Source organism: Camelus bactrianus, chromosome 13 (genome assembly GCF_048773025.1).
Source record: "Camelus bactrianus isolate YW-2024 breed Bactrian camel chromosome 13, ASM4877302v1, whole genome shotgun sequence".
In the NCBI taxonomy this organism is placed as follows: Eukaryota; Metazoa; Chordata; class Mammalia; order Artiodactyla; family Camelidae; genus Camelus; species Camelus bactrianus.
Window position 1 is genome coordinate 77,458,493 of NC_133551.1, and position 23,090 is coordinate 77,481,582.

Below are 23,090 nucleotides of genomic sequence, written 5' to 3' on the forward strand. Positions count from 1 at the left end.
CCGGCCAGGTCCCGGCCCCGCAGAGCCGGGCACAGCGTCTCCGCCGGGACCTGACCCGCAGCACCGCCGCGCAGGCTCCGTTGCAGGGCGCGGTGGGGAGGGGGACGAGCGGGAAAGAGAGACGACCCGTGTTATGTAGACACGTTCGCGTGTTTGCAAATCTCTTCCCAGGAGGGATTTGATTCTTCGAGTGCCGATAAGACGTTTGAGCAAACGCCACTCCCGTCCAGACCGTCACTATTAAGCTGCAGTTGGCGTAGCGCGGGCTGAGGAAGAGGATCTATTTTCCCGGCTAATAAGGTTTATTTTTACTCCAGCTGAATAATACATGATCAGTGTCAAAATAAATTACAATCCTTCCGTCATAAACCACCTCGCTGTCCTCTGCCCGCGCCGCGTCGGCCTTCCCGCTTCCCTGCTCGGGCTCCCGGGAAGGCGCCCGTCTCTTCCCAACCCCGCCCTGCCATTCACTCTCTGCAGCAGAGGACGGAATATAAACCGGGCACCTCGGGGACCTGCAGAACTTAACAGCACGTTGCATTAGGATTTGGTTTTGTGGCCATAAATTATGTAAGAGCTCCAATCCCAAGCAAGCTAGGATTTTCACGTACGGTATAAACACAAACATTAAATGATTTCTCTAAGTGTTTGATTTTTCACCTGTGGTTTACCCCCCTAACAAGTTTCTGTAAAGACCCATTTATTCAGCTTTGGAAAAAATATATTAAGCAGCTGTCCCACGGGGCAGCAATGGGGAGGGGGAGCTGCTGACCGCACCTGCCTGCTGACCGCAGGCTTCGCTCCCAAGCCTCCTGGCCTTAGTCCCCCCCCCCCAAAATAAACACACACGCACATGCACACGCACACAAAGGGAAGCAGAATCACCGTTTCCCAAAGGGCTCCTTTCCAAGTTGGAAACAAGGGCACAGGAGTGGCCCGAGATGGAGCAAGGCTGGTCACCGCAGAGTTTGACACGTATGAAAAGTCAGTGCAGTTACAGCGCTGACACCTGTGGACCACGGCACCAGGAGGCATCGCTTCAGTTAGGATGACTCTAACAAGTGCTTAGGAGCCACCCAAAAACAAAAAGCATTTCCCCTGAAGGGCAAAGGAGTTTTCCTTCATCCTGAGACCCAGAGAGAACTTTGCTGGAAATTCCCTTGTCTGACACTCAAAGGCTTCGTGGGTCTCGACCCATCTCAGTCCCCCAGGCTGTACACCTGCCAGGTGTCAGCCAGACGGTGCCCTCCAGCCTAAACACACTCACCTGCCCATCCATCCCCCGTGCATCCAGCCAAGCTGACAGGCTCTAAGGGCAGATGGTCCTGGGTCCAAGTCTGGACTCTGAAACTTACTGGTTCTCAGTCTCTTTGGTGAAGGACCCGGACCAGGGACCCCTCACCCAACGTCCCACCTCCCCCGGAGGCCCTGGGAGGCCCGGACCAGCACCCAGCCCGGGTGTCTTTGCTGGAGCCGTGACTGGGCGCAACCTGCGGCAGACCCTGCCCACTCCTCCTGGGACCTCCCGCCAGGGCTCAGGAGACACTCGGTGGCCTGACATGTTGTACCTGCCATCCACGGGGACATCTGCATCCTCAGGGCTCCGTGCACTCACATGGGGTCTTCAAATGCCAGGAGCGCCGTGGTGTCGGCCCCCCGCCGTGAAACTGCCTGGAGACTCGCACTGAAGACGCCCCTGCCTCCCCCCTGCAGAGCGCTGCCAGCTCCACGGCAGGCTCCAGCACTCGGCCGGGCTCGCGGCGGGGCCGGGGAGCGTCCGGGCTGTCTTCCCCCTAAACGCCGTGGTGTTTTCTTGGATACGGCCAGTGTTTGAGGCTGGATTCAGACCGTGAGGATCTCCGTCCGTCTCGTTCCATTTGTTGGACAAGAATTAGTTACTGAGGTTCTAAGGGAGCCAGGTGGAGCTACCTGGCCACGTGTGACCTCGTTTGCTTGACCTGGCCACAAACCGACAGGTCTGCGCCGTCACCGTCTGCGACGGACATCATGTGTGCACTGTGTCCCTGCCTCCACTCTGCTGTTATTTGTAAACTACTACCTATTATTAATGAGAAGCTCCCCAAGCCAGGAAGGATGCTGGAAACACTGGTGCCAGGCAAGGAGGAAGGATCCCTTCCCTCCCTCACCTCCCCCCACCACACCAAAGGTAACAAGGCACAAGGGGCCGCCGACTTTGCCCCCATCAGGCAAGGCTGACTCACGGGGCAAGTCAAAACGTCTTCTGGGATTAGAGTAACCTCACTTCTTTGGAACTGAGTGAATGGCTCTGAGACAGGACTCTCCATCCTGTGCTCAGCTGAGCTCTCCAGGGGAGGCTCGGAAACAGGAGGAAGGCCTGGGCCTCCACCGGCGAGGCTGAGCGTGCCTCCAAAACCCACCGCGCACAGCTTGCTGACCGCAGAGCCCCACCCCGCAGCAGGGCGCCTCCCGCCCCCGCCCCCAGGGCCCCGCGGCGCCCACCACCGTCCAGCCGAGGGCAGGTCATGCCGGGATCGAGGCCTGCAGGGCTGCTGACCCTTCACGGACTCGTAGCATCTGGGTTTCCATGGCAACCGCTTCCTCTGGCATCCTGTTCTCTTCCTCAACCTCCAGGCACAGGACGAACCTTCGCTGTTACAGACTTGAACCTGTGCCAGGCTGGGAGGGCCACCCTTTTAAGTGCTGAGTTACCAAAGGTCTTTAAGAGAAACTTTCTGAGCCCAGCAGAGGGGCCACGAGGTCAGAGGCTGGTGCGTGAAACACCACAGGGAGGGTTATCCAAGAAGGAGAGCCCGGGGGTCACAGCCAGGTCCTGCAACAGAGGCAGAGACCCTGGGCTGGGGAGCCTCCCACACACCCCGAGGAGGCCGGGCCCCCTGTCTACCCTCCACACTCCTCCCGCCTCGGCAACTTTTCAGCTGTCGCCCTCCTCTCTCCTGGACGCACATCACCCACGCCTCCAGACTGGTTCCAGCCACGCCTCAGAGGGAGCCTTCCTCTGAGCCTCCCCTGTAACCTCCAGCCCCCCAGGAGTCCATGCTGAGCCCCCGCCCACACAGTGAGGCCTCCCCGTCAAGATCCCGGAGGCAGAGCTCACAGCAGGCGCACACAGGCGTGCACGGACTCACCCCTGACAGACTCGGAAGCCAGAGGTGCGGTGGGAGGCCCACAGCTCAGGCTGCATCGGAGAGGAACTCTGGGGGGATCTGACCTTGCACGACCCCACACGAGGTGCTGCCTCCACGTGCAGGCAACGTCCCCCCCCCCACCATGGCCAGCCCGCCAGGGGCCCCTGAAGTGGATCAGCCGCAGAACTCTAAGGGGGACCCCACTGACACACGGCCTCGTATAACGCCCTCCTCCGACTATGGAGAGACCTGCGTACGCGGGGAGATCCCCTGGATTATGTCACGTTACAAAAGGGAAGCTGGAGATGAGATTAGGGCCCCTAACCACCAGCATTCGTCAGAAGGAAGTTTCCTCCACGGGCCTGCCCTACCCGGGTGAGCTCTGAAAGGGGATCTGAAGTCCAAGACAAGAGGGCTCGGGAAGACACGCCCCTGAGGGCCCGGAAGGACGCAAACACCCACGCAGGCCAGGGGCCGCCGCTGGAGCAGGCGGCACGGAGCGCGAGCGGCCCCTCGGAGCCGAGAGCAGCCCTTGCCGACAGCTGGGAAAGGAGGACCTGAATCCTACAACCACGAGGAACAGGAATCTGACAACGGCAAATGCGCTCAGGAGAGGAGTCCGAGCTCCAGAAGGGGACAGGCCCCGGCCGACACTCTGGTGGCAGCCTCGTGGGACCCTCAGCGGAGCACCCAGCCCAGACCTCTGACCCACGGACACCATGAGGTAAGAGACAGGTGTTGACTTGAGACACTAACTTGGGCATTTCGGTAGGCAGCGTAGATAACCAACTCAGGGGAGCCAGAGCTCCCGGCACCCCCTCCTACGGGCCAGAGAGCGTGGACTTTGCAGGATGAAGTGTGGTGCTGCGGAGAATCTTTAATACGTTCAGTCAGGTGCTTTTAATTGAGAGTGTGCCGCTCCGCCCGGTTTGGAGAAAGGATTCGAGGCAGAACCTCTACAGAACGTGTTGTACGTCTTAACCTCAAACAAGAAATGAGCGTTCGAGTCTGAGCGAACTGCAGACCCGGGGGCCGACTGACGCACCTTCCCTTCGCGGGAGCCCTTCGTTTCCGCTCCTCGGCCCCCGGGTCAGTGACGCTTTTCCTCTGTAGCGTTGCCTCTGCCCTGAGCGTGTGGACTTTGCTCCACACACCGCAGGGGTGGGCTGAGGGGGTGATTCTAACTGATACTCAATCCAAGGACACATCAGAAAAGTCACATGGCCACCTGTCCGACACACGCGCGCGTGAGACACACAGGATTCTTTTTGGCACAAGCTGCTTTAAAACTCAGAGCTCAAGGAATGCTAGGCCCTAAAGTTAAGATGACGCAGCAATGGAGGCCTCTGATGAGCCTCTGGACAAAGGCACCGCCGTGTTCTCTGGTTTTAAAGCCGTCGCCTCCCGGGAGCTTCGCTTGGGTCTTGGGAGCGTGTTGCACGAGCTCCAGAAGAGACAGCGGGGGGCGGGGGCGGGACCTCCAGCAGGCTTCTCGAGGAAAGGGAAATCACTTGAAAGGTTTGGTTTCCTGTGGGTCTTTTTGATTTTTGGTTTTGTTTTTGGATTAAAAAAAAAAAGCTCACAGAGCAGTTCTCACTGTTCTTACAAGGTCCCTGGCAGCTCAGATGTTTCACTGCTTCGGGCCAAATAGACGGACGCTGGAGGCCGGCGGGGGCCTGGCTGTTGAAGGCCTGCGTGCAGAAAGCTGAAGATGGCTCGACAGCAGGAATGTGATAATGAGCCTCCCTGTCAGAGGTGGGGATAAGTGACGGCCACGGGAAGTGGGGACCCAGATTGCGGACTCGCACCGCCCCGGTCTTCTGGGAAGGCGCAGGGGCGGGCGTTCCCGGGTGGCACCAGGGCCGGCGTCCCCTGACCTCGGTGGCATGCCTGCTCACGGGTGCTCCCTGGGCCTCAGAGTCATGTTGGTCGACCCCACCTCCCCAAAACACACACAAACTTTGTTCCCAGAGGCTCGGGCAGGGACACCTACGTCCTCTTCCTCAGCTGGGCTTGCAGCGTCCAGTCCCGGCGCCGGCCTCTGAGACACAGCCGACGCGGCCTCAGGATGGCCCCAGGACGGGCCGGCGTCTCCTCTCCGCCGCGGCCCCCGGACCCACTTCCACGAGAAGGAAGGACACGCTCCCTAGTAAAGGAAGACGGGGATTTGCCCCTCGAGTTTCACCGAGAAGTGAACCAGCAAGATTGTCACAGACTTCACCCCCGAGCGACGCTTCTGGCGGAGAACAGCTGTGACGGTAACCAGAGCGCGCGCCCCCGCAACTGTTCGGCCGCGGCGTCCCCGTGGCCCTTCCGTGAGTCTCCGGACAAGGCGCCGTTCCCTCACTTCCCAGATGCGGGAGCCAGGCCGCAGAGGATGTGGCCGGCGGTCCCCACGGGCTGAAGGGGCAAGGAGCCCGGGCGGCAGAGCCAAGGGGCCCGTCCCTCTGTCACTGTCTCTACCCGAGGGAAGCAAGCTGGCTTTTCTCTTCATTTTATCCTTATTACTAAAATAACATGTTTGCTTTAGATCATTTTAAAAATGGAGCAGAGATTAAACCCTTCAACTCGCCCACCTCTCCGCTGTCTGGCGGAACCTGTCCCTGAGAACAATCACGGTGGTTCCTTGGAGCGCCTCCTTCCAATAGTTCCCACGTTTGTTTTTACAGAAATGGGACTGGATACTGCACGTGCTTTTTTTGTTCCTGGTCTTTATTCTTTTCCAGATGGACTGGGTTCCACCTGGACCGAGCGCCAGTGGACCCAGTGGGTCTTCCTTCTCTTCTCTTCTGTTAGGCACCAGGGAACAGGGTCTGAGGACCACCCAGAGTGGACACGGGGAGGGGAGATGGAATCACACCCAGAAGCTTGTTGTCTTCCCCCCAAGGGTGCTCTGACCTTCAGAGTCAAAAATCATCTTAATACAGGAATAAAAAATAAGCAGAACAAGAAAATGGGGAGAAACCAAGCCTGGTCCACACGTGGGGGTTGGCTAGTGGCCTGTTCACCTCGCTGGGCCTCCTCTCGTGTCTGCTGTCCAGCAGACTGTCAGCCCAGGGCTGACCCCTCGGTCCCCTGGCAGAGCTCACCTCCCAGAGGCTTGACTCACTCTGCCTTTCTGCCCTGTTTTAAGGTTAGAGATAGTGCTTCTCAGTTCCGTGTTTAACCTACAGCTGACACTTGGGCTAAATGAGCAGATGTTTCCTGCCAACTGTGATACAACCACAGTGGGTGGTCAGGCCGCCAGAGCTACTGGTGTCGGAAGCTGTGGGTTGCTCCGTATTCACTCCCCAAGTCTCCCCGGATGCTGTGGGGAACGTGTTCCCCAGAAATGTGCCTAACGCCCAGACAGCACTGTTAGTGGAGCCTCTGAACCCGGGGGAAAGGACACATTCCTTGCAAAGGGAATCGCAAACCTGTAGGGTTGAGAACTTACCACTAGTTAAGTCCTCGGCATTGCAGCCAATGTGGATATGCACATGGACTCTGGAGCCCAAACCCCGGCTCTGCCGTTCACCCTCATTGCGCCTCTCTGAGCCTCAGACTTCCAGTCTGTAAAATGGGCTGATAATAGTGGTCACCTACCTTACAGATTGTTGTGAGGAGTAAATGGGTTGCTGCATATAAAATGGGTTAATGCATGTCAAACTGTACTTGGCACATAGAAGCATTTGCAACTATTATTTCAGAAACTCAGGAGGAGATGGATCAGGGTGGGATCTGCCACCAGGTGACCAAGTTTTCCAACCAGTTTGGTGCCCAGAGACAGTATTCTCAGTTCTCACCAGCTAGTTACTAGGACTTTCAACCCAAACCTCTACAGGGTACTGACCAGCAGGAAGGGGTGATGCTGCCAAGAGCTGGCTCCTTTTTGATCTTTATTTAAAAGGGATTAGGAAATCCTGCAGAACCAAAAAGCCTAAAGTGAGTCTACTGTAAGGATAGGATTTTTAAAGCAGACAGATCAAAGAGGCAGCTCCTGGTGCTTCCAACATCTGAAGCCATCATTTTAATCACCCTTCAGAGTGCCCGGAGGTCAGCAGACGATGGTGTGGCCCATCTTTCCCGAACCCTTGTGCTTTCCAGGCAGCGGAGCCATGCGCTTCTCCCTACAACGAGGGAGAGGGAAAGGAGGAAACTTCCACTGAGTGCTGGGCTCTGTGCCCTCCGCAGGGCAGGGCCAGTGTGCTGCCTGTGTCCCCTCATTTATCCCCATGACAACTCTGTGAGCTGAAGAATGTTGTGCCCTTTGTTCAGATGAAGAAGCCGGCGCTCAGAGAGGCTTAATAACTTGCTCAAGGTCACACCACTTGACAAATGGGCAGCCAAGATTCAAATCCAGGTCTGCCCCCAGCACACACTCTCCTCCCACTGCCCACTGGGGAAATCACCTCGGGTCTGAGATCTCAGAAAAGTCTAAGACAATCTGGCAATTATTTATATCCTCAAAACTTGTGTCGCCTTGTATTTCCTCACTGGTACCCTCGGGACTCTAGAGTGTGAAAACCATGACCGACTGCCCCCGAGATGCTCCGGAGGTCACACCCCAGGGGACCACCTGCTCACTAGCTTCCCCTCCACCTCCACAGTCCTCACATCCTCCCACAGCTGGGATGCTCGGTCCCCTCTGATGGGGCTTCTGCAGATAGCAAGGTCAAAGCCATGGCACATTTGTCAGAGAGCCGTATGAAGCCCTTGGCAAGTGCTCCTGGTTTTCTCACTCATGAAAGGTGAACATTATGTCTCTTTTATGGCTGGGGAGACCCATAACTCAAGGGGGCAGCCAGCAGAAGAGAAAACTAGGGCGGACTTCAGAAGTGGGAGGAAAAGTAATGCCCTTCATAGGTGAGCCGTTCAAACTGTCCCACAGGGGACCTTTGTTTTTGATGAAACAGCTGACATTTGTTTCCAGGAGCCCAAACTGAGAAAAATGGGGCAGGCACTATTTATCCCCGCCAGAGATTATGATGTCCTGACCTGACACCCCCTGAGGTTCTAGCAGACTACTCGACCAAAATACAAAAACAGAGAGCAACAGGATGTTTCTCCACGCACCAGTGCAACAGCTGGTTGTCTGGTTTTTTCCTGCGCAAACAAGAGCTGACAAACAAGTTGTCACCAGGCACTCAGCTGGTGCGCTGCCCCCTGCTCTCCTGGCACAGATGCTGTGTGCCCCCATTAAGTAAATCCACAGGGATACAGGAGGTTAGCTGAAGTGTCCAGAGAGTAGGTAAAGAAAATTAGGTTTTTGGAACAAATGCATGGAGTATGGAAGGCAGGGTTTGAGGCTGATGAGGCCCTGAAGAGTTTGGGAAGCATTCTGGATCTGAATCTGTCTGTGGGTGTGGGACATGGTGGTATTCCACTCCTCAGCCCCGCGGCCCCCCTGGCTTCAGCACCGTGGCCGTGGACAGTTCCCACACCTGGCGCACACTGCATCACGGCTTCTTCTGCATCACGACGTTCCCGGAAATGATGGAGGCCCCGCTGCCCTTGCACAGGCACAGCCCAGAGGTGTGGGGAAGATTAACAACCTCAGAAGCACCCTGAAAACACAGGCTGTGGGAGTTGGTGGATAAACGGCCCAGCCTCACTTCCTTCATGGATACAATAATGAGAGGCTTTCTGCACGGTGCTTACAGGGTCCCCGTGGGACTGCAGCTCAGTTGAACACAGCGGTAATCATCTCCATGGCAAATCCTTTCCCTGAGCCTTCCTCCTGCCCTATACCACCCACACTACCGCTCTCCTGCTCCCTGGGAGCACATCCCCATTAAAGCACCCAGCCCCTTGCCTCAGGCTCTGCTTCTGTGGAATCCAAGCCAAACTTAGAAAGCTGACCCTCAGGACGGAATCCTGGAACTGCCTTGTTCCCTGTACGACAGCAACAAAGACCCCATTCCTGGGGATAAACAGAGTGACAATAATCCCTGGTGAGCAGCAGCATCAGAGCTGTCAAAACTCTCCCCTGCAGTGCGTGGGGTGGGGGGCAGGTGAAAGGAAAGCCTTGCTCCAGGTGGTAGCCAGCCCTTGAAGTGCGTGGAAGCAGTGGTAGTTAGAAGGTTGGAGAGTTCACTGGCTTTTTATTAACTGCCTTAGACTGGTTGGAAGAGAATGACAAGCTCAGAGCAGCCAATTATCAGCTAAGGGTATGCAGTCAAAGCCAAAATGCCTCCATGGCAGCATTTAAAGTCACTGTCATCTCCTGCAGCCAGAGGGAAGATGGTGCTGAAAGCTGTAATTAAATATAAGGGTGGGAAAACTACAAAAGACTCTGAATTCACAGCCTTGACAGGTGTCCAAGGCTCATGTGAAGGGCTGATAGAGAAGGAGTGGGACCCTGGGTCAAGGGGTGAGATATTTGGGTGAATGCATCTGAGAATCTTGAGCCTTACCCTCTGAACACTCCAGGTGGGAACAAGAAGCTTCCTCCCCTTTTCTAGAGGAGAGGAAGCTTCTCTAAACTGGTGACTATGAAAAGACAAGGCTTCCTGTTATCCTGCCCCATAAGGTGATGCTTTTCCTTGTTGCTTCCAGACCAGTAAGTAGAGCCAGTTATCAGCACAGGCCGGGAGAAATCCATAATGAGTGATGGAGGGAAGAGATGATGGATTTTAGGACCAGCTCAGCAGTAAAGCTAGCTGAGTTTCACAAATCCCTAGGGCTTGAGATTTTTCTTGAGAGTCCTACCTGGAATGTAAAGTCAGGCAGGGGACTGAAGCAGACGTCGCCGTGGCCCATCGGCTTTCAGCACTGCTCTCCTGGACAGCTCTGTGCACACTGCCGGGCTCTCACCTCACGCCTCTGCCGCCTTGATTCCCTGCCTTTCCGCACCACAGCTTCCGCCAGCGCTGCAGAATGTCCCACGTGCAGGACCAACCTCAAATTAGGGAGATTAGGAGTCGGTGAATAAATGCATCTATCTTGCACCCTTTGGAGAACAATTCTGAAGTGCACTCTTCTACAAAATTCCTCAGAGAGTCCCCAGCTGAACTGAGATCCAGTTGCCCACAGTGGTAACTGGGTCAACAGTGAATCCTTTATTGATTTCCACCCCCATCCTTCTACTCCCCTCCCATTGATCCACCCTCCTGCTGCCTGTGAACATAGTCTCAGTCAGCCTTCCTGCCGGGAAGCCCTTGCCTCAGGCTCTGCAGGTGAGGAACCCAGAGACACCAGGAGGCGTTTCTGCTTTGTCCATTGGGCAGGGGCCACTCTCAATATGCAAGGTTCCTTCTAAGGTGGAGGAGAGGTGGGAACCCACGAGGAGCTTACACTCTCCTTGGTTAGGCCGGATGAGGACAGGTGAATGGGTCACGAAATAACCAGTTTTCATTAACCGGCTTTAACCGTCAGTGATTTAAAGCATGGGAGGACATTAAATCATGGTAATGATCGACTTCTCCCATTTTCTGTGGGTAGGATCCTTGGCTTGCCTTGGTTTGCCTCAGCCTACAAGGTCCCCCATGAAGTGGCTCCTCCTGACCTCTGTGGCTTCGTGTCTGCTCCCTAGTCCCATGCTGGCACTCCACGCCCCATGCCGGGGAGCCCTCAGTCCTTGTCACGTCTCACACTCTCTCTCACCTTCTGGTCTGAGCCCCAGTCTCACCTTCCTGGAGAAACTCTCCCCTGACCTTGTGCCCCCCCAGAGGCTCCTCTCACTAGTCACCCCAGCCGGAACGTGCCAGGCACCCTCCTGGGGCTTCTGGGGCTATTCACGCTTGGTCTGCCTGCTGCAATTATGACACTCTCCCGGCATTGCCTACTGACTTGGGTGTGAAAACCAGAGGACAAGCTTTATGAGAAAGACTGTCCCACCCATTCTTATAATCCCCAAACCTGGCACATTTCAGTAAGTGTTTGTTAAGGAAATGAGGCTGAGGCAAAACACAGTCCCATCTACAGAGTATCCTAATAGTCAGTTCATGAACGTGTTCATTTCCTAGGGCTGCTGTGTAACAAAGTAACACCAGCTGAGTAGCCTAAAACAAAGAAATTTACACTCCTACGATTCTGGCAGCTAGAGGTCCCCGGCATGGCGTTGGCAGGGCAGTGCACCCTCTGAGGTTCTGGATAGAATCCTGGATCTTGGTGATGGTATCGACCTTTGGTGTTCCCTGGCTCACAGGTACATCACCCATGTCTCTTCCTGTCATCACATGGCGTCTCCCTTACGTCTCTGTCCTCACATGGCACTTTCCTCTACTTAGAAGGATACTGGCTGCTATGGAAATGTGTCTCCCAAAATCGCTATGTCGAAGCCCTAACCCCCAATGCAACTGTATTTGGAGATGAGGTCTTTAGGAAGTGTTCAATGAGGTCATAAGGGTGGGGCCCTAGTCTGGTAAGACTGGTGGCCTTCTAAGAAGGGGGAGAGATCTCTCACTCTCCACCGGTGCTCAGAAGAAAAGCCACGTGAAGACTCAGAGAGAAGGTGGCCGTACGCAAGCTAGGAAGGTAGACTTCACCACAAACCAAACCCCACAGGAAACTTGATCTTGGACTTCCAGCCTCCAGAATTGTGAGAAAATAACTTTCTGTTATCTAAGCCACAGTCTGGGGTATTTTGCTTTGGTGGTCCTACCAAACCAAGATACCAGACATATTCATCAAGGCCCACCCTAATGACCCCATCTTAACTTGATTTACATCTGCAAGGACCCTGTTTCCAAATAAGATTGTATTCACAGGCACTTGGAAGGTATCCTTTTGGAGGACGCAATTCAACCCATAGTGATGCTATTAAGTCAAAAACTAGTCAATTTGGAGACGTGACTGAATAATGGAAGAGAAAGACACACAAATATATTGAAACACTATTAATGCCATTCTCACTGCCATCACGGCCAGAAGTAAGACAAAATTCCTGGCATGTTATCAAGTGTTGAGTAAAAATGTGTACTCTCCCCGCAGGCAGGAGAGGAAGGCACAGGTCAATAGGGCTGTGTGTCGTCTGCTCCAGCCTCAAGGTTGTCACCTGCAGCAGCCGGACTTGCATGTAGGGTGGCCGTGTCATCATGACTTCCCAACAGAATGTGCACCTATCGCTTCCAGGAAAATGCTGTTGAGAGTGGTCTCAGCTTTCTTTCCTCTCACTTCTGCTGAAAGGTGCAGACAATGGGGAGGGCTTAGGGCTGGATTTGCAGCCCAGGGGCCATGAATTTGGGTGGGAAGTAAATTACATGCTTATTTTCACTATCCTCCCGCAGACACACAGAACCTCCCCCAGTTACACACGCGGCAGCCCATGAGCAGACCCACGGCTCCGTCTCAAACTGAACTCACAGGTGTCTCCACATCACGATGGAGCGATCACAGATGCGTGAACTACTTCACTCCTCGCTGCTTCAGGGCTTTGGAGCCACTAGACCGGCTGCCGTGGTTTGACGTGTTAATAAAAAAAAAAAAAATTGAGGACACTACGGTAAATTTGTTTTTGAATATTTTGATAACTACATTCCATCATCATTTACTTCCTTTTTAAGATTACACATTTCACATTGTTCATTTTAAAACCTTATTTTGACAGGGGTCTACAGACTTCATCAGGCTTCCTAATGTGTCCAAGACACAAAAACCAGTGAAGAACCCCAGACCCGGGGAGTGCGGCCCGGAGGCTGAGGAGCTGGGGCCCTGAATCACCCTGTGGAGGAGAGCCGCCACTGGCCAGCACCACCCACGCCGGGTGGTTATACGGGGAAAACAACAGCAAGCCTGTGTGAAGTCACCGGTGATGTCAGGACTCACTCGCTACAGCAGCCAGCCCTCCCGAACCTAACTGGTACATCACCAGACACAATTCCCACCCACGGTAAGAAGTCACCCCATGTTTCCCCCTGGGGGAGGCTCTGGTGCCCAGTGCACCAGCTCCACTCCTCCAGGACCCAATCCCAGAGGCCACACCTGTTCCAATGTCTGAAGGGCTTTCTGAGCTGCTCCCAGGTTGCCAAAGCCAACTCTTCCCCAGAGCCGAGGGTGAGGCCAGCAGCCCTAAATGACCAAGGGCTGAAGCTCAGAATGAGGAAAAGACCCCTTGCAAGTTTCAACATCACCCTCAGATGCTCTCCTGAGGGCTCTCCCAGTGGGGAGAGCTCCCTGTCTGAAGAGCCTCTGGGAAGGCCGTGACCCTGACCCTTGACCCCTGAGCCCGGCCCGAGTGAGAAGGCCACACAGTCCCTAGAGAGAGCATCCAGGGCTGGGCTGCTGTGCGGCAGGTCTCCTGTGTGAATGTCTCTGCTCCCCTGGTCCCCACATCTCCCCGTGGGGAAGAGACTCATCCCCGTGAAAGGATTAGGACATGTCACCCCGAGAGATGCTGCTTTGGGAGAGGATTGGCATTGTTTTGAGCTGAAGGCCATTAACCAGCAGAAACCCAGGAGGAGCTGTGTGCTGTCCCTCCTCCTGCCTAAAAGCAGGACAAAAATCTCCCTCTTGTACAGGAAATTTCTAGTTTTAAAGGGGTCCGTCTCTCATATCAGGAAGGAAAGAAGGACTCTGGGGACAACTCTTACACAAGACAGCTTGAGTCTGCACAACATTACTAAATACCATACATACCCCAGTGCCTTCCCACAGCTTAACCACCCCGGAAGTCCAAACCCCCTTTTCCTTTTCCTAGTCTCTTCTCCACAATGTATCAGCCTTTGTCAAATTAAAAGTGTTAAGCATGGGTCTATCTGCCTCTTGAGGTTTTCACTTCTTTTCTGGGAAGCACCCACGTGCATGCATGTTAAGCCTTTTCTCCTCTTAATTTATCTTTTTGTCAGTTTAATTTGCAGGCCCTGTCACTGAACATAAGAGGGTAAAGGAAAGGATTTTGTTTTTTCCTCCTCCACCTGCTTTGCAGATGGGAAAGTAAGGCTTGAGAAGGGTCAACGATGTGCTCAGGGTAGACAGCAAGCATAAGAGGCTGGCGTCAAACTCTCATCCCAGACGTCCGTGTTCTCAGCCACTCTAGTTTGCTCAAGGACGCCTTCTCCTCTGAATTGCAGCAACAATTCAGCATTTATTTATAAGCCGTCTTGTGCCAAACACTTCAGTTTCTGAAGAGTGCCTCCCAAACTCAAGTGTGAGTTCCTGGGGGCAGGAACCAGGATTGCATCTTCTTCCAACTCCCCTGCTGCTCTGTGTGTGGAGCAGAGGCTGCCAGGGGCACCCGACAAGGTACCACGTCCGGTGTCTCGAGAGCCCTGCTTTCCTGCCCCCGTCCCTACGTGCTGTTGCCGCAGGGCTGCCCCCAGCAGGGTCTCCCAAAGGCTGGGGTACATGTCCCTGCTGATCCCGAAGGAGATTTTAGGTGGTCCCCACTGAACGCTTTTATTTTAAAATCTGAAGATTTATTTTAACACGTGTTAGAAAGAGCACATAATATGTACTATCACTATTAATACTATCACTATTATATTACTGTTACTTGGTCAGTCCTGTGATTTCAAGGGCGCTGCTGAGGACGAGGCTAAGTGGAAGAGGGGAGGTGGGGAGGAGTCGGTAGAAGCTGATGTAAAGAAAAGCACGAGCTAACCAGCAGGACAGGTGAACGCGGACGCGCAGAGCCCTGGACGTGGGACAGGGAGCCGAGGCCGGAAGGCCAGGCTGCCAGACAGACCCCATCGGCCCCAGCGTCCCACATCGCCTAGTCTGTCACTAACCGGAGGAGTTTCGTGCGAGAAGCCGGGGCCTGCTCTGACCCCTCCTGCGTGTAGGCTGGAACCCACCACACGACTGAGATGAAGGCGCAGGGGGAAGAGAAGTGCTGAGGGAGACAGGCATGAAGAGCACCTTACATCTGATAACGGCAAGCGGGGATCAGCCCGGAGCGCCCGTCCTGATGGGGCCCAGTGCGGCCAGAGGCCCCGGGCCCGCTGCTCCAGGAGGGCGTCTGCACCCGGGCTCTGCTCACCGGGGGCCCAGGCGGGTCCCCGAGGCTGGCGTGTGGCCTAGCGGCCTGAGGGCTGCAGGCAGGGCTGCCCACAGCTCCTCCCAGGACCCGGGTCCTCAGCACAGGTCTCTTGCTTCACCGTCAGGGTTGCCGGCCTCGCTTCCCTGTTCGCTCCGGCCGTGGCGGGGTCGTGCCGTCTTCATTCCAAGTTGCGCGTTGGAAGCTGAAGGCGGCAGGGGCTGTCGTGTCTCAGCCCCTGGAGGGGTGTTCAGAGCCCGGGCTGGCAGGTCCAGCCCCGGGCAGTGCCGGGCTAGCCTCTGGGGTGAGTGACTCCGAGGCAGTGCTGGTTGTGCAGGCCACACCTTGCAGAGAGGGTCGCGGGGAGGGGCAGGGGTCTCTGGCCTGCTGGGTTAACTGGAGAAATAACCCAGACGTGCATCCTGCCTTCCTTCCTAGCAGCCCACCTGGCTCACCCACCCCTTCCCTCCTGCCGAGGAGCCCCCTCCTGACTGAATCCTGCCAGCAAGCCTCAGCAGCCCCGCAGTCACCCCAGCCGCCGCGCCTTGCAGGGGCCTGGGAGCTGCCCCCGGCTTTCCTCTCTGAACTGCTGCCTCCAACCTGGAAACAGGAGACACTTGAAGAGGCCGAGAGCAGAGCTAAACCTCCTCTCGCTCCTCACCCTCCGCACTGTCTCCTCCTGCCTGCAAAGGAGTTACGTTCTCACCCGCTGGAGCATCCATCGTGGACAGAGCACAGCCACTGCAGGCCCTTGGACCCGGGGTCTAAGAGGGTGCCGCCCAGCTAGGGTGCCCGAGGCCAACGCCTGCAGCTCCCTCGCCCCCGTTTCCTGTGTCTGCCTGGCGCGTCTGCAGTCGTTCGTCGTTCCACCCTCACCATAAACGTACAAGACAGGAACTAATGTCATCCCATTTTTCAGATGAGGAAAATGAGACCAGGAAGTGAAAGAAGAGGCAGGAGCTAAACACAGGTGCGGGGCTGCCCAGCCCCCAAGAAAGCGGCCTAAGGCAGAGCCCCTGAGCCGTCTGGGCCGCGGACAGCGCTGGCCCCGGCTGCTCCCCTGCGTTGCCTGCCGTGTCACTTCCCACTGTCAACTTTAGGGTCCGTCTGGGCCCACTCGTGCCAAGCTTTGCCCTGGGAGGCCCTAGGATGCCCGGAGTCTGCATTCCCAGCCCCAGGAGAGACGGAGCCGTGCTGGAGAAGAGAGTGGTGAACCTCACAGAGGTGAGCGTGGGAGTCGAGGAGCCTGGTGACCGTCCCAGGCCGGGCCTGCGGGGAGAGGCGGCTACTCCCCGCCCCCGGGCCTGTGCTTCCCTCATCACGCTTCTCACCGTGTGAGCAACTGACCCATCAATCCCGTGATGAGTTGTGCAGACTCTTCCTGCCTGGTAGACCCAGAGATCCAGGAAGACAGGAGCCACATCCGCCCTGTGAATCACTGGATTCCCAGCACCGAGGACAATGCCTGGAGCATGGAAGGCACTCAATCAATACGTCAGAACCGATGGATGGATGGATGGACGGATGACAGATGATGGATGGATGGATGGACGGATGACAGATGATGGATGGATGGATGGATGGATGGATGGATGGATGGATGGATGGGTGGTTGGATGTGGATAGAGAGATGAATATGGATGCAGGTAGTTGAATAGACAGACAGATGGATAGATGAAGGATAGGTGGATGGTAGACGGATGGATGCATGAAGGATGATGACACTCCACTCTCAGCTCTCCACTCTCAGTCTTTTATGGAGGTGAATTGTGTCCCCCAAAGATTCATATGTTGAAGTTCTAACCCCCAGTATCTCAGGATGTGACCTTATTCGGAAATACGGTCACTGCAGAAGTAATTAGTTAAGACGAAGCCGTACTGGTGGCCCGACTCCACTGTGACTGGTGTCTTCACAGGAAGAGGGAAACGCCATGTGAAGACACAGAGACACAGAGGGAAGAGGCCGTGTGAAGGCGGAGGCAGAGATGGGTGTGGTGCGTCCACAAGCCGGGAACATGCGGATTGCCAGCAAACCACAGGAGGCTGGGGAAGACGAGGAAGGAGTCCCCTACAGGTTCCAGAGGGAGCATGGCCCTGATGACGCCTTGATCGTGGACTTCCAGCCACTAGAACTGAGAAAAAATAAGTTCTGTTTTTTTAAGCCACCCAGTTTATGGTGCCTCGTTACAGCAGCCCCAGGAGGTGGTCCCCACTGCCACCCCAGAGCCTAGGAACTGACCGACCAGCACCAGCCCCCGTCTGCAGGAGCCTCGCGAGCAGTAGCAGTAACACCAGTACGGGCACCAGCACTGACGGCCCGCAGCCCCGCACCGGCGGGAGTGCCTCAGCCCCGTGACCTCATTCACAGTCTCACTCCCTGCAGCTCCTGAGCTCCAGGTACCTGCCAGGCCCTGCTCACGTCATCGGCAGACTGGTGAAGACCAGGCGTAAGTCTCTGTGGTTCCCCTTTTCGTCTTACTGAGCAACATGAAAAAAGAAAGAAGAAGAAAAGAAAGCACGTGCCGACACACGTGTCAGAACCACAGCCACTCGCCAGTGGCAAGCGTTGGTTGGCGATGGCAGATACAGGGTTTGGCGGAAGTCAACAAAAGCAGTCTGCAAGAATCCACTGACCGTGTGGAATTTACAGTCAGGACTGTTGTATATTCCACTGTCACTTGTAAACCGTGTGCTGCCGTAGGCTTAATAGCAGTAAAATGGACAAGGACTCACGTGCACCGTCAGGGAGCTGGCTGGGGGCATCCCCGGCTACCATGGGCTCCGAGCACCGGCTACCTTGACCTTCTGAACCCCTCGGCCTTTCCCATGCCTTTGCTCCTGGTGGCCAAGCCCAGCTTTGCTCCTGGAAAATGTCCCCTTGACCTTGACCGCACAGGGCCCAGCACGGTTAGGCATGCGCTCCGGGGGGTGGTGGGGGAAGACCCCGGGGTCCTGCAGGAGGGAGGAATGTGTCTTTAGTACCAGTTGCCAAAAGGAAGCATCATTTCCGCCGGAATGCCGACCCGCCTGTTTCTGCGGCTCGTTCCCCAGCAGGCCGGCAGGTTTAGGCTGACCCAGCCCGCAAATCAGGAAGCCCCTTCACAGGCCTCAGTCTTGGTGAAGACGCTCCTTCAATAAGGGCTTGCCCTCCCTCTAGGCTTTGACCTTGGCATCATCCTCGTGGGCTTGCATCATCCGCTGCAACAGGAATTCCACCACAGCAACTCAGACAGAACCCCCACCACCCCCAGGTGATGCCTGACCACCAGTCCCCCCGCCTTACTCCTGACATCTCCTCATGGTCACTTCCATCCACCGCTTCCCCGCTCCTCAGCTATAAATTCCCATTTGTCCTTGTTGTGTTCCAAGCTGAGACCAGTTCTACACCGAGGTCTCTTTTCCCCGACGGCAAGAGCCCTAAATACCATCTGATTTTACCGCTTCAGCTGCTGCCTGGCTCTGGTTCTCTCTGACAGGCTCCACTCTCGCCCCCGCCCCAGGGTCCAGGGTGGGTGCCAGCAACCCACCGGTAGGCTGACTGGCCAAGGAAATTTGGCTTTTGTTAATTGTGATAAAATTTATGTACCATAACATTTACCGTCTTAACTGCTTTAAGGGCACAGCTCAGTGGCATCCAGCATCTCCAAACTGTGGTGCAACCACCACCACCATCTCGCTCCCTCTCTTCCTGCAAAACTGAAGCTCTGTCCCCATTAAACACTGGCTCCCCACTCACCCTCCTCCCAGCCCTGGCCCCCACCACCCTCACTTTCTGTCTCTGAGTTTGACTACTCCCATGTACCTCATACAAATGGATTCATACAATATTTGTCCTTTTGTGACTGGCTTATTGCACGTGGCATAATGTCCCCAAGGTCCTTCCATGTGGTGGCAGGTGTCAGAATTTCCTTCCTTGTTCAGGTGGAATAATATTGCACCGTATGGATGGACCACATTGTGTTTATCCAACATGTTCATCCGTCCATGGACACTTGGGTTGTTTCCACCTTTTGGTGACTGTGAATGTTGCTGCTGTGAACACAGGTGTACAGCTATCTCCTCGAGACCCTGCTCTCAATTCTTTTGGATAAATACCCAGATGTGGGATTGCTGGATCACAAGGTAGTTCTATTTTTAATTTTTTGAGGAATCGTTGTATTGTTTTTCACGGCAGCTACCACTTCACATTCCCACCACCTGCACACAAGAGCTCCCATTTCTCCACGTCTTCGTCAGCACTTGTTGTTTTCTGTATTGCTGTATTTTTGTGTGTTTTTGATAGGAACCATTCTAATCAGTGTGAGGTGGTATCTTACTGTGGCTTTGGTCTGCGTTTCCCTGATGATTAGTGACGTTTCATGTGCTTGTTGGCCATTTCTCTATCTTCTTTGCAAATATTTTCTATTCAAGTCCTTTGCCCTTTTTTTTTTAACATTTTTTGTTGTTACAGTCATTTTATGATGTTGTGTCAAATTCCAGCGTAGGCACAATTTTTCAGTTATACATGAACATACATATTTTCATTGTCACATTTTTTTTCTCTGTGAGCTACCACAAGATCTTGTATATATTTCCCTGTGCTACCCAGTATAATCTTGTTTATCTATTCTGCATATGCCTGTCAGTACCTACAAATTTTGAAATCCCAGTCTGTCCCTTCCCACCCCCCACCCCCTTGGCAACCACAAGTTTGTATTCTGTGTCTATGAGTCTGTTTCCATTTTGTATTTATGTTCTTTTTTTTTTTAAAGATTCCACATATGAGTGATCTCATATGATATTTTTCTTTCTCTTTCTGGCTTACTTCACTTAGAATGACATTCTCCAGGGACATCCATGTTGCTGCAAATGGTGTTATGTTGTCATTTTTATGGCTGAGTAGTACTCCATTGTATAAATATAGCACATCTTCTTTATCCAGTCATCTGTTGATGGGCATTTAGGCTGTTTCCATATCTTGGCTATTGTAAATAGTGCTGCTATGAACATTGGGGTGCAGATGTCATCCTGAAGTAGGGTTCCTTCTGGATATATGCCCAGGAGAGGGATTCCTGGGTCACATGGTAAGTCTATTCCTAGTCTTAAGGAGTCTCCATCCTGTTTTCCACAGTGGCTGCACCAAACTGCATTCCCACCAGCAGTGTAGGAGGGTTCCCCTTTCTCCATAGCCTCTACAGCATTTGTCATTTATGGACTTTTGAATGATGGCCATTCTGACTGAGGTGAGGTGATACCTCATTGTAGTTTTGATTTGCATTTCTCTGATAATTAGTGATATTGAGCATTTTTTCATGTGCCTATTGGTCATTTGTATGTCTTCCTTGGAGAATTGCTTGTTTAGGTCTTCTGCCCATTTTTGGATTGGGTTGTTTGTTTCTTTCTTATTAAGTCGTATGAGCTGTTTATATATTTGGGAGATCAAGCCTTTGTCAGTTTCATCGTTTGCAAAAATTTTCTCCCATTCCATAGGTTGTCGTTTTGTTTTACTTATGGTTTCCTTTGCTGTGCAGAAGCTTGTAAGTTTAATTAGGTCCCATGCCCATTTTTTTTAATTGGATTGTTTTCTTGTTGTTGTTGAGCTGTGGGAGTTCTTTATATATTCTGGATATTAACTTCATATTCAATATATGAGTTGCAAATATTTTTCTTCACTCCACTAGGCTACCTTTCTATTCTGTTGATAATATCTCTTGATGCACAGAAGTTTTTCATTTTGATGTAGCCCAGATAACCTGGCTTTGAATTTCAAAGCCCAGTTTTTTCTCTTTTCTTTAAATTGAAGGCTAGTCAGTTTACAATGTTGTGTCAGTTTCTGGTGTACAGCATGTTTCAGTCGTATGTACACACACAGATACTCGTTTTTATATTCTTTTTTCATTATAGGTTACTACAAGATATTGAATATAATTCCCTGTGCTGTACAGTAGGACCTTGTTGTTTATCTATTGTGTATATAGTAGTTAGTGTCTGCAATTCTCGAACTCCCAATTTGTCCCTTCCCACCCCCTTCCCCTCGGTAACCATGAGTTCGTTTTCTCTGTCTGTGAGTCTGTTTCCATTTTGTAAATAAGTTCATTTGTGTCTTTTTTTTTTTTTTTTTTTTGGCTTCCACATACAAGTGATATCATATGGCATTTTTCTTTCTCTTTCTGGCAACAAGCCTTCGATTCCAACCAGGGCCAGCCTCATATGCAGTCCTGGGGACACAAAGAAAGACCCAGAGCTGCCCTCAGTGTGCAGGGTGGACAGACCCACAAAGAGACGAGAATGAACGGTCACACCTCGGTTGCAGCACCTACACAAAGCTCTCTGGGAAACACACAGGCACATGTGCACATGACAAAGGAAACCATGAGGAAAGCTGTCTCGTGACGGAGGAGATGTTGGGTCCTCTGAGGGCAAAATACTGCAGCCATATCAGCACAGAAAGGATGCTGCGGCCATCAAGTCATCAGCCACTACACCGCCCCCCAATGGTGAGCAGAGGGAACTCAGGGCGCAGACAAGCAGGCAGCCCTCCCGCCCTCTGCTGCCACCCCCAGCGGTGCCCCCTGAGGACTCAGGATGGGAGAGCACAGGACACCGGCCCTGGACAGCGAGGTGCACATCAAAGGAATGGCTTCAATGAGCCCAGACCTTTGCACCTTCCCAGACATAGAAAAGCGCTTAATTCCTTAACTTGAGCTGTTGGTTCTCTTTAATTAACAGTAATCTTTTGATGTTCCGACTACCTGGTCTTTGTTACAAAAACTCATAGATCCTGGCTCCTCCCTTGTCACTTCGGAGCAGTCCCTCAGAGCCATCTGAGAGGCTGTCATCCTGGTTTGAGTCCTCAGAAAGTCCGCCGAATAAAACATAACTTTCAACTTTCAGGTTGTGCATTTTATTTCAGTCAACAGCCCTGCGTACAAAGGGTCAGCCCAGGTCCCCGGGCAAAGGGTGGCTCCCTCAGCCCGACTGAAAGACAAGTGACAGTAGAAGGCCCCCAGCTTAAGAGGCAGGACCCCAGAGGAGTGGGCTGGGGACTCTCTCCCTCCCCGACACTGAACCCCAGAACCTCACTAAGGCCCAGGGCCCGTCCTCCCCTGCGGCCCCACGACCTGCCGTGGACCTGACCGGACCTGGAGGTGCAATTCTCCACTGTCTGTGGACGAGTGATGGCCCATTTGTGTGCGCAAGACTAGTGCTCAGAAGATTAATTAAGGGCAAGGGTGTTTCTAACCATCTGAACTAATTGCGGGCATCAACTTAGAAATGGACCAGTCTCACCTGTAACGCAGGAATCCCACCCACCCCTCCTGGAATCAGAGTGCGAACACGTCTCTCCAAGAGACTCAGCAACACCAGGAAATCACTGCTGCCCATTCAATGAGGCTAATTTTAAATGTTGGGCTGGGTGGGGGAGGGGCAACTGTCAGCCACCAGCAAGGAGAAGAGGGGGCCTTCCCCTCAAGTTTGGGGGAAGCGCGTCTCCGTCTACCGTCAGGCAGAAGCCTGGCCCCTCTGCTGCTGCGGCCCCCTCCCCACCCCCCGCGGGCCTGGGCCACTGCTCATGCTGGGACGCAAGCCTGAGGGGGCGGCATGGATGTTCTGGGCGTAACTAATGCAATGGGGAAATCAGGTCAGCCACTGAGCACTGGAGGGAGGTGTTTAGAGACGCAGCCCCGGGCCAGCATCCGCTCACTTCTGCCTGAGCTGCGTGACAAAGACGGGACCCGGGCAGCCTGTCTGGGGGGACCTGGGCTCAGCAGGCAAAAGCCAGACCCCCTCTATCGGGCAGGGTCAGGAGAGGGCTTGGACCCTCCCACGTTACCAAATTGTGTCACCCGAAACGTACCCAAAACTCAGCGAGCCAGTGTAAACTGGGAGTACGGGGGGCAGGGAGGGGGAGGACTGGCAGGATGAGAGCAAAGAGGAAGCTGTTAAGATGGAACTGGAAATGAATTATTGCCCAAAACGCGTGCAGAGACCGCCTTGGCACTGGCTAGGGAGGGTCCGCAAAATTAGCTCCCAGTGTGCGCATGAAGATACCAGGAAGCAAAGCAACTGCTCTGCTTTATCCCCAC

General features: G+C 53.9%; 1 long non-coding RNA gene across 1 annotated transcript; it reads left to right on the forward strand.

The window, feature by feature from the left end:
• Nucleotides 1-3,504: 3,504 nt before the first annotated feature.
• LOC141579719 (uncharacterized) lies at nt 3,505-19,655 on the forward strand. The gene is made up of 3 exons (XR_012511572.1): nt 3,505-3,852; nt 12,338-12,552; nt 12,658-19,655. It is a non-coding gene; the product is annotated as an uncharacterized LOC141579719 (long non-coding RNA).
• Nucleotides 19,656-23,090: the final 3,435 nt, after the last annotated feature.